Genomic DNA, 10,372 nt, shown 5'->3' with positions numbered 1-10,372 from the left:
ACTTTTGTCTGTGATGTAGCCACGGTGTTTATGAGCCCGAGGAGAGGGGAAAGGCCAAAACTGCAGCAATTATCTGCTAACAGTACTCACAGAAACAACACCATTATCATTTATGCATAAAGATAATGGTGTTGTTGTTGAAAAATATTTAATAAGCATGCTTATTAAATATTTTATGGTTTCCTCTTTGCCTTGTCAATATAAGTTTATTTATGCAAGACTGTATGGTTGAAGAAGTAAGCAGGCTACCAGTGCAACCATAGGCTACAAGTCCATCATCAGCAACATGTACTTAAATTATCAAAAGTAAAAGAACTGGTTTTGCTTAAAAATTGGCCCTTGGCTTTCACTATTCAGCAGTAGCCCACCTACTGTAACAAATGTTCACTAACACAAATCATGTTTTTAGGAAATAGTGCATTTTTCTTAGCATGCACATGCAATGTTTTGGAGTGACTGTATTATTGTTTAAAGGTTCTAGACTCTCAAAACCAGCAAAAAGCCCAATTCCATCATTTGCATTTTTATGGTTTAGTGTCACAGATTGATAGCTAAAGTGGGGCACTGATACTGCTTTTCATATATGATTAAATTCAGATTGCAGTAGAGGCCTATACAGACTATTAACTCTTTTAGACAAGACTACTAAATTAATTAAAAAGTACAAATTTGTTCACTAAAAAAACAATTTCATTAATTTGCAATCAGCTGATTGTAAATACTGTATAAGTAAAGGTTGTACATTTTAATACAAATCAACAAACAACTCATTATAACTACAAAGAAAAGAGGAGCTTTTGTTATATTAATACATCTATAAACTGTAGCTACTATTTGTGAAATACATATAGAGTAAAATGTCTAGTAGCTTACTTCTTTCTGAAATTCTTTTGGAAAATGGTAAAATACAATAAGTGCATCTAAATCAAAATGGTACTTTAAAAAAAAGGTCATTTGTTACCTTCCCCCGTATGATGCTGTACATGTAGCTGAAGATTCCATCCCCTAAATAAAGTTAATGACGCACTGGCTCCTTTCACACTTCCCTCTGCAGGAATGCTTTCAAAAGGGTGCAAAATATACAATGACAATCAGAGGTGGTCAGCTTTTTTTCCAGGTCATAAAGGAAACCCAGTATAGCACAGGCGCATGTTTCAGTGAACTATAATCTTACAATGCTTACTATATCCTTGCTTGTTTAATGATATGTCTGCAGTCTGTAGATGATGATAAATCACATGCATCACACCAGTTGATGGGTGCCCCACACATAACAACTGCTAGTAACTCAGACCTGCAACCAACAACAGACCATTATTTACACTCAAACACAGACCCACACAATGCAGAATTAAACACACTATCAGAAAATACAGTCTGCATTATCATCCCTAATTCTTATAAGTCATACATTGTTGGGGAACAATTGTTGGGAATTGGTAGGTCTCTATAAATAATATTGAACAGCGTCCAGTCTAGACTTGCTCTATATGAAAAGTGCAATGAGATGGCTTTTGTTATGAAACCCCTGAATTCAAGAGTGAACACAATTGGTGTACTTATTTTAAAAATCACAAAAGACTTAACATGAAATAAGAAACTCTATATTGAAGTCAAAATGCACCTCTACAATAACTTGTTCTCAATTCCATGCCTATAAGCACTCTTTTAGCTAACAAGTTGATAAAATAAAATGTAATAATGTTATAATGGTAATGAAATGATACGGTTATCAGTTAGCTAACATCAGATAGCTCATTTTAAGTTAAAGAAATGTTAATTAAGAAACTCTAGGTAGGAAAGTTAAGTGTATTAGCTAGATAGCTAACTATTGACATTAACCTACAGTGTCTCCATTAGTGTGATGCACTGAAGAGAAGCAGCTGCCAGTGATGCAGGCAGACCAGACCAGACTTCAACTAAAGTCAAGGTTAGGAAATGGTATGGTCCATTTTAGGGGTGTCTGAAATCGTATTTCAAGATTCTTGAATATAAGGCATGAATATGGGAAATATATTATAATATTTACAATTAGAGGTAACAAAGACCCTCCCCTGAACTGTTGTTTTAGCCTCTTTGTGAGGGGTTCACGCCTTAATCATTGGGGTCAATACCACCAATCCCCCTCGTAATTCGATCCATGGCTTTCAAGCTGTTTTTAGCACTGCCAGCTTTTACAGCTGTTTGGGACAATTTCCCTTTGCTAGACAGAAGGATAGTGCAGGTCCAATGTATCACATTAATAATGTAAATGTATCTGGTTGTGATAGGGAAATTGCCTTTTCCATCTCCACAGTTCCATCCCATCACCTCTTTAAATGTATATGTCATGGTTGTGGACTGTACTTTTGTTATTACCTGTTTTATGTTAAGAGTACTTCCCCATGTGTCTTGTGTAACTGTACTTCCTGCCTTTGTGTATTTTCCCGCCAGTTTAGATTGACTGCCACACCTGCATCTAATTATCCTCCCCTCACTACTGCTTTGTCTCATTGCCAGTTCTCCTTTGTAAAGTGTGTCCTTGCCATTTTCCTCAGTGTTTGTGACCATTTGTTGTTTTCCTTGGATCTTGCCTGTATTTTTCAATTGTGATTCTTGCTTGCTCCATGTCGGGTTAGTTTGCCTGTTTTTTCTGGATTTGACCTTTGCCTGCGTGATTTTGACATTAAGTCATTGTACTGCATCTGACCCGAGTCCGGGTCTGTTTTTGTGTTTCCTATTCCTTGTGTTCCAGGTTACCTTGCTTGCACAACAACGACAGTAACTAGCAGAACTTGAAGGGCAGATGCTGGCTGATACTCACTGAACTGTGCTGCAGCCTCTGTACCAGCACACACTGACAAGACATTAAAATATATATATATATATATATATATATATATATATATATATAGAGAGAGAGAGAGAGAGAGAGAGAGAGAATGGCAATTACAATATATATATATATACTGTATATATAATCCATAAAACTACTAACTGTAAAATTATTTTTTTATTATTATTTAATTACGCAAAATAGACATTTCTTTTAACGCCGTAGCTGACCCTTCAACCGTTGCTGCTTTAAGTCCCTAATATTCCTCCAGATTGAGTGAATATTTTCAGGTAGTTTGAGTCAAGCAGCTTTCAGGTGTTCTGCAGCCAAGACACCATCAAACACAATGGTCGATCAGTTTGAAGAATGACTCAGACATTCAGCTGGGACTCACTCTCTCTCAATCTCTTGCACAATCTCTCTCCACAGATAAAGACTAAGAACAAACATGCTGACAGTTTTTTGGGTGTAACCAGGGTTTGTTTTGGACTACTTCACAATCTGTGATTAACAGGACTGTTGGCTCACTAACCAATCACAGTCCAGTCTGGCCCTTTAATGTCCTGGTTAAAGAAAATAATGGATGAAGTTAAACCAACTCCATTACTCTCTATAATGGGACATCTCATTATGATGTATCTCTCTGTCTGCTACCAACACAAACAAAGAAAAAAAATTGAAGAACATTTTTTAATTTTCTTTAGGCTAAAGTGAGAAGAAACCATTCAGTTCAGGTGTTAGGCATCAGTCTGTAAATCAGGCAGAAGGTCAGGCAGGCAGGTACAGGAAAAAGGGAAATGGGGCTGGTATATGATCTGAAAGGGCTGATGAGGGAAAGTTGGAACAGGTGAGCAGGCGAATGAGAGTCAAATGACTGGGACAGGTGGAAAAGTCTGAGCGCATCTGGTGGACAGGTAGAGAATGGCAGTGATTGGGAAGTGGGGATGTGGCTGGAGGGAAGGACAGACACTCTGACAGTGTTGTTTGTAACTTCACTTTAGGACGACACATTTGATTGACAGGACTGTGCCTTACCAAATGCTTACAAGTCACTGAAACCATTTGGTAACCACTCCTACTTGCTAACTGGAGCTAACCTCTGTGGCTTGTTGCTTCTGCACGACAGCGTTCTGTGTGTGACGTTGTTTTATTCTTCTGCGCATGCGGGTCACTTTCAGGCCATGGACAGTTCACACTGGGGAGTCTGATATTGTCCACATTTAAACAATAATGTGAACTGTCAAACAAAAAAATCAGATCTGGGGGGAAAAATTAGCAAAATTTGAATTAAACATTAAGGCCTGCAGTGTGAACAACCGTAGCTAACGAAACCAACATTGACTCTTGTCAAACAGACTACTGTCTCAAATCAAAGACTTACAAAAGATAACAACTTCTGTCACCTTATCACCTGCTACAGGTCTGTCCAGCCTGGAAGAAGGATGCCTTAACTGTTGCACTTTATGAGGTTTCTTCATTTTTTCACCATCAAAGGGTTTTCCTTGATCTGAATTGAGAGTCTAAGGGTACAGGGTGTCCTGTGATTTAAGGACTGTAAAGCCCTGTGAGAGACACCTCTGATTATAGGCTGTAAAAATAAAACTGACTTGACTTGTTATATTGGTACAGACAACTAAATGAGATGAGATTAACTCATTAACTCAGCAGCTCAACAGGAAACGTCTTTTTTTCCTTGCAGAACTGTGAAATGTTTTAGAAATTCACAGCTGTTATACGGCCTGAATCCCTGCTCCATCATTGTTTGCACCGTTTTTAACATCTCCTCAGGCTCTCTCTCTCTCTCTGACTCAGATGGAGTGGATGGATGGATCCAGTCTCGTCTCTCGTCTCTGTGTGCAGCTTAATTGATCCAACTGCCTTCGCTTGGCTGGCTGATTAATTGCGCTCTCAGCCTGTGTTTCAGGTTTGAGATGAGACTGAGGGAGAGGAGAGGGAGTGAGGGCGTTGTGATGAAGAAGAGTCTGACAACATAGTGCAACCAGAGAACAGAGAAAGTTGGTGCAGTAAATGGAGTTCAGGAACTCCATTATGAGTGTGATTACAGCTCTGTATGATAAAATGTCTCAGAATGGAATCAGCAGTGACAGGCAGCTCCAGTTTTTTTTTTTGTTTAACTTTGTGCAAAGTGTTGATGGCATTGGGAGAACGAGCAGTGTGACTCACAAATAATACATGATAAAAACAAGCCGATGAAAGTAGAATTTAAATGCATTTGCTCTTCTATCTAAAGTTGACTTCATGAGGACTTTTATAAAGAGGTTGATTCAGTGAACACTGACATCACTTTGTAGAGTGTTTGTCATTCAGCATTTTCACACATACAGTACACACATGTATGTAGGGGAGACCGGGGTCGGTGGTTATAACCAGCAGCAAATGAAAGATTACGCTCTCAGCTATAAATACTGTATATTTCAATGTTTCAGTGTCTAAAATTAGGTGATTTGTGATTAAGGTTCAGGGTTTGTTGGCACAATGTTAAAATACCATAGTTAGAAAGAAATGAAGCAACAATTGAAACTATTTGAACATTTAATTCTAACAAGAACCAGAAAACATGAACAATTAATAGGATGTCTGTACATTTTTAAAACCCAACAAAATTTTAAAGCAATTCATCAGGAGGACTTACAGTACTTAGTAAGAATGTACTTGTGCCATTGACCACTCAGCATAAATAACTCACAATATAAACATTTGATTTGATAGCCTTTATTTTCCCTGAGGGACAATTTGTAAATGCTCCGTAATGGTATGCAAACATCAGTAACAAATAAATAAATAGAAGACAAACGGTCCATTAGTCCTGTATTAGATTATACGTGGAACAGCAACTAGTCCTACAGTCATTTAAACAGATGACAGAACAAATGATCTTAGATATTGGTTTGATTTGGCTGTCCTAGGGAAGTGTACCTCCTCCCTGATGACAGAAGTCAAAACTCTGCAACAAGAGGGTGTTGAGGGTCTGTCAGAATGGCCTAAATTAAATGTTTTTACTCTTTCAAAATACCCCAACAAAATATACAGTTTTAAGTTTATGAACAAAAAAACACTTGTCATTAAAAAAGCAGTTTTCATTATTCAACATTTCTGTTGAAAAAGAATTAAATTTGAGTAAAACTATTTAAATGTGACACTAATAGGGCTGGGCGCTATATCGGTGTAAAGTAAATACCGATATAATTTCAAAATAGCTATGAAATTAGATAATACCGTTTATACCAATATAGTTTGATGTTGAGTTAATGTTTCCGTAAAGTCTTGCCAGCGTTTGCTCCTCTCTCTCTCTCCCTCACCGCGCAGCCCCGCCCTGTCCCCCCCAGCCGTCTACTCACATCACCTCTGACAACATGGAGGGAGACACAGTGCTGACTTGTAAAAAGAAAAACACGGTTCATTCAGTGTTTCCCACACATACACTTTACTTTGGTGGGAAACACAAAATCAGAGAAACACAGTGATTACGTTACTGAAAAGTAAGTGCAACAAGTGTAATAAACAAGGACATTGGGAGCGTGCATGCCGCTCGAAAGCTTTGAAGGAGGTTACAGAAAAAGAGAAGCACCCATATTTCCTGGGATTAATTAGCAAAGAGACTAATAGTCGGGATGACTGGACTGTAAACCTAGAAATATGTAACAACCCGATCACCTTCAAAATAGACACGGATGCCGATGCCACAGTTATTGATCTAGGGACATTCAAAAAGATGAAACCTAAAATAAGACTGACACCGCCCGACACCCACTTCATAAGCCAAGGGGGGGGACCTCCGCTGCATGGGGCTGTTCCAAGCCACCACCAAATATAAAGAGAAACAGTATTCCTTCCCTGTGTATGTGATTAGGGGGAGAGGCAACTGCCTGCTGAGCCGCCCTGAGGCTGTAGACATGGGTCTAGTGAAGAGGGTGCACGAGATCAGTGGAGTTTTCGGATCAAGTGGGTTACTGAAAACCGAGCCAGTGAGAATAATACTACAGGATGACGCCCAGCCATACGCAGTGCATACAGCCAGACGGATACCCCTGCCACTCGTTCCTCTGGTAAAGAAAGAACTGCAGCGCATGGTAAGTGAAGGCATCATAGAAAAGGTAACGCAGCCAACAGAATGGTGCGCTGCTATGGTGCCAGTACTCAAACCCAACAAAAAGGAGGTTCGTTGCTGCGCTGACCTCAGGAAGCTGAATCGAGCAGTGAAACGTGAAAAGTATGTCCTGCCCACTGCCGAGGAAATAATGCCTAGGCTGGCCGGGTCGAAGGTTTTTACCTCATTAGACGCAGCCAGTGGCTTCTATCAGATTCCTCTGCACAAGGACAGCAAAAGACTTACAACCTTTATCACCCCATTTGGGAGATACGTCTTTCGCCGTCTCCCATTCGGGATCACAAGCGCTCTGGAGATTTTCCAACGGAAGATGTCTGAAACCTTGGCAGGGCTTGAGGGGGTTGAGATCTACATGGATGACATCCTCATCCACGGAGACTGAGGAGATCCATGACCAGCGCTTGGCAAAGGCACTGAAGGTCATAGAGGCAGCAGGTCTTAAGTTGAACAAGCACAAATGTAAATTCAAACAGACACAAGTTCGCTTCCTTGGACATGTCATTGATGAGACAGGCATCAGACCCGACCCAGACAAAAGTGACGGGGATAGAAAACTTTCCCCAGTCGCACAACGTTGTGGAACTCAGGAGGTTCTTCGGAATGGTGAATTATCTCGCTAGGTATGTCCCTGAGCTGTCCACCGTGGGTCAGCCGCTCTACGAACTGTTAAGAGGAAAAGTAGAGTGGTTGTGGGGGCCTGCACAGCACACAGCTTTCCAAAAGCTCAAAACCCTACTTGACACCGCCCCGGTTCTAACCTTCTACGACGCTAACAAGCCTACTGTAGTGTCTGCAGACGCCAGCAGCTACGGGCTGGGGGGCGTCCTACTTCAGCAGCATGGAGACCAGTGGAAACCTGTGGCCTATGCGTGCAGACGTCTGAGTGATGCAGAGATCAGGTACGCACAAATAGAAAAAGAGTGTCTAGCCAGTGTATGGGCATGTGAAAGATTCGATAAATATCTGTTCGGACTCGACAACTTCAGACTAATCACTGATCATAAACCGCTAGTGCCCCTCATGAACAGTAGGGACTTGGACAATGTTCCCATCAGGTGCCAGAGGTTATTGATGAGACTCATGCGTTTCAATGCCATAGCAGAATATGCACCAGGCAAAACGCTGGCAGTGGCTGATGCTCGATCCAGGGGCCCAGAGCAGTACTGTGGAGATGTGGCTACTCAAGAAGACGTGGCAGCACATGTTGACGCCGTCATATGTCAGGTGCCAGCCACTCCCCAGAAGATGGAAGAAATAAAACAAAGCACAGCTGATGATCCACAGCTTCAGACAGTTTTGAGCTTCATTAGCCTGAGTACACAGGTAAAGTACCTGAGCCAATCAGAGACTTCTACCAGGTGAGAGGAGAGCTATCCGAACTAGACGGCTTAGTAGTCAGAGGGAACCGCATAGTCATTCCCACAGATATGAGAGAGACGATTTTAGAGAGAATCCATGACGGGCACCAGGGTCTAGTCAAGTGCAGAGAAAGAGCTAATCAAGCTGTTTGGTGGCCCAAATTGTCACGTGATATCACTGTCAAAGTGCAGCACTGTGCATACTGCATAGAAAAGAGAAACACGCAGAGGAAAGAGCCATTGATATCAAGTGAGCTCCCGTCAAGACCATGGCAGAAAGTTGCAATAGACCTTTGTGAGTTTAAAAAGCAAAATTATCTGGTAGTGTCAAAATTATCTGGTAGTGTCTGACTACTACTCACGATTCTACATCTTCCAACAACCACTAGCAGTCAGGTAGTTGATAGGCTGAAAGCTACTTTTGCACGTTATGGCATCCCAGAAGTGAGCAGAGATGAGGAAGTTTAGTAGGGAATTTGACTTTCTCCACGTTACGTCAAGCCCACATTATCCTCAGAGCAACGGGCATGCAGAGAGGGCTGTCCAGATCGCCAAAGGAATTCTTCGACAGGAAGACCCCCTCCTTGCCCTCATGACATACAGAGCCACACCCTTCTCTTCTACAGGCTCCAGTCCAGCTGAGCTGTTGATGGGCAGGAGACTTAGGACTACCTTGACCACGCTGCATGACAATTTGAAACCCAGCTGGCCTGACATGGACGTATACCGGCAGGCTGACGCTGCAGCCAAGCAGAAGCAGGCATACTTCTACAACCGCCAAAATGGAGTGAGGAGTCTACCACCGCTGAGCCCAGGGGACACAGTGCTCACGAAGCTGAGTGGACACAAACAATGGACTACACCAGCTGTTGTTCACAGCTCGAGCTCCACTCCCAGATTTTACATAGTGGAGACACCACAAGGTGAGTGTTACAGAAGGAACAGGCGTCACCTGCTGGCCACACCTGACGAGGTCACATCCATCGGTAAATGTTCTGAACAGGTACCTCCAGCTGAGTGTACGGACGATGGGGTGATCAGGGGTACAGGCACACCGGTTGCCGACACGCCAGAGACTCTTACACAGGGGTTTAAAGTTACTCACTCTGGTAGAGTGAGTAACTTGTAGATGGACTTGTAGACAGACGAACTATGGACTGTGAGGCATTCTCTGTGCTGTTGGGGGTGGTGGGACAAGTGCATTGTTTTCAATAGCCTGAAGTGTATTCAGTTAAGTCGTAACATGTTTGACTTAAGCGCAGTTAAAACAGATGTCATATACCCATCAGGCTTAGGTTTAAAAGTATCTTGTTTTATCTGAATTGAGAGCCAGTAATAGAAGGAAACATTCATTCTGTTTTGTAAAAGCTGGAATATGCTACAGAGCTAAGAGTTATGGGAGTTACTGAACACTAAAGTTAAAGCTGGCTACAGCCACAGTTCATGGCTGCTATTGGGATATTATATTTGAGGGGGAGATGTAATGAATAGAAGTGCACTAGAATGTTCTGTCACTTTAAGAGTTAGAGGGCACGTCATGATGAAGTAGGGAACTGCGAGGCCTGTGTTGTTGTTAACCATGTTGAATCAGTAAAAGATACAAAGAAGACAAACTCCTGGAGTCGGCTCATTATTCATACTTTATGTCAAGGTAGATTAGGCATCAACAGACATTACGTGGACAATAGAAATAACAACGTTTTTCTCGAGGAGTAAACCTCAGAAAGTGGTTCAGCAGCATTAGCCAGTGAACAGCAGATAGACAGGTGTTGTTTCAGGTATGGGTGTGAGGTGTGTAGCCTAATATGTTTAATAATGTTAGCTGCGGTTAGCTTGAGATGTCACATAATTATCAACCATGAAGTTTAAAAACATGAGCCCACAGTGGTTCTCGGACTATACTACACCAAAAAGGTACATTCATGATTGTGTCAGCAAAAATGTTTTTTATCTTCTAGATTTTCTATTTTTTTTTCTGATGGGTGGTCTTACACCCTCCTGTGCTTGCAAGGTAGTTGGAGGAGGGCACATAGTAACGTTACACTCTCTCATCAGCCCTGCAGTACTTAA

Source organism: Micropterus dolomieu, linkage group LG05 (assembly GCF_021292245.1).
Source record: "Micropterus dolomieu isolate WLL.071019.BEF.003 ecotype Adirondacks linkage group LG05, ASM2129224v1, whole genome shotgun sequence".
In the NCBI taxonomy this organism is placed as follows: Eukaryota; Metazoa; Chordata; class Actinopteri; order Centrarchiformes; family Centrarchidae; genus Micropterus; species Micropterus dolomieu.
The sequence above is the reverse complement of the archived record's forward strand: the minus strand, read 5'-3'. Positions refer to the sequence as shown.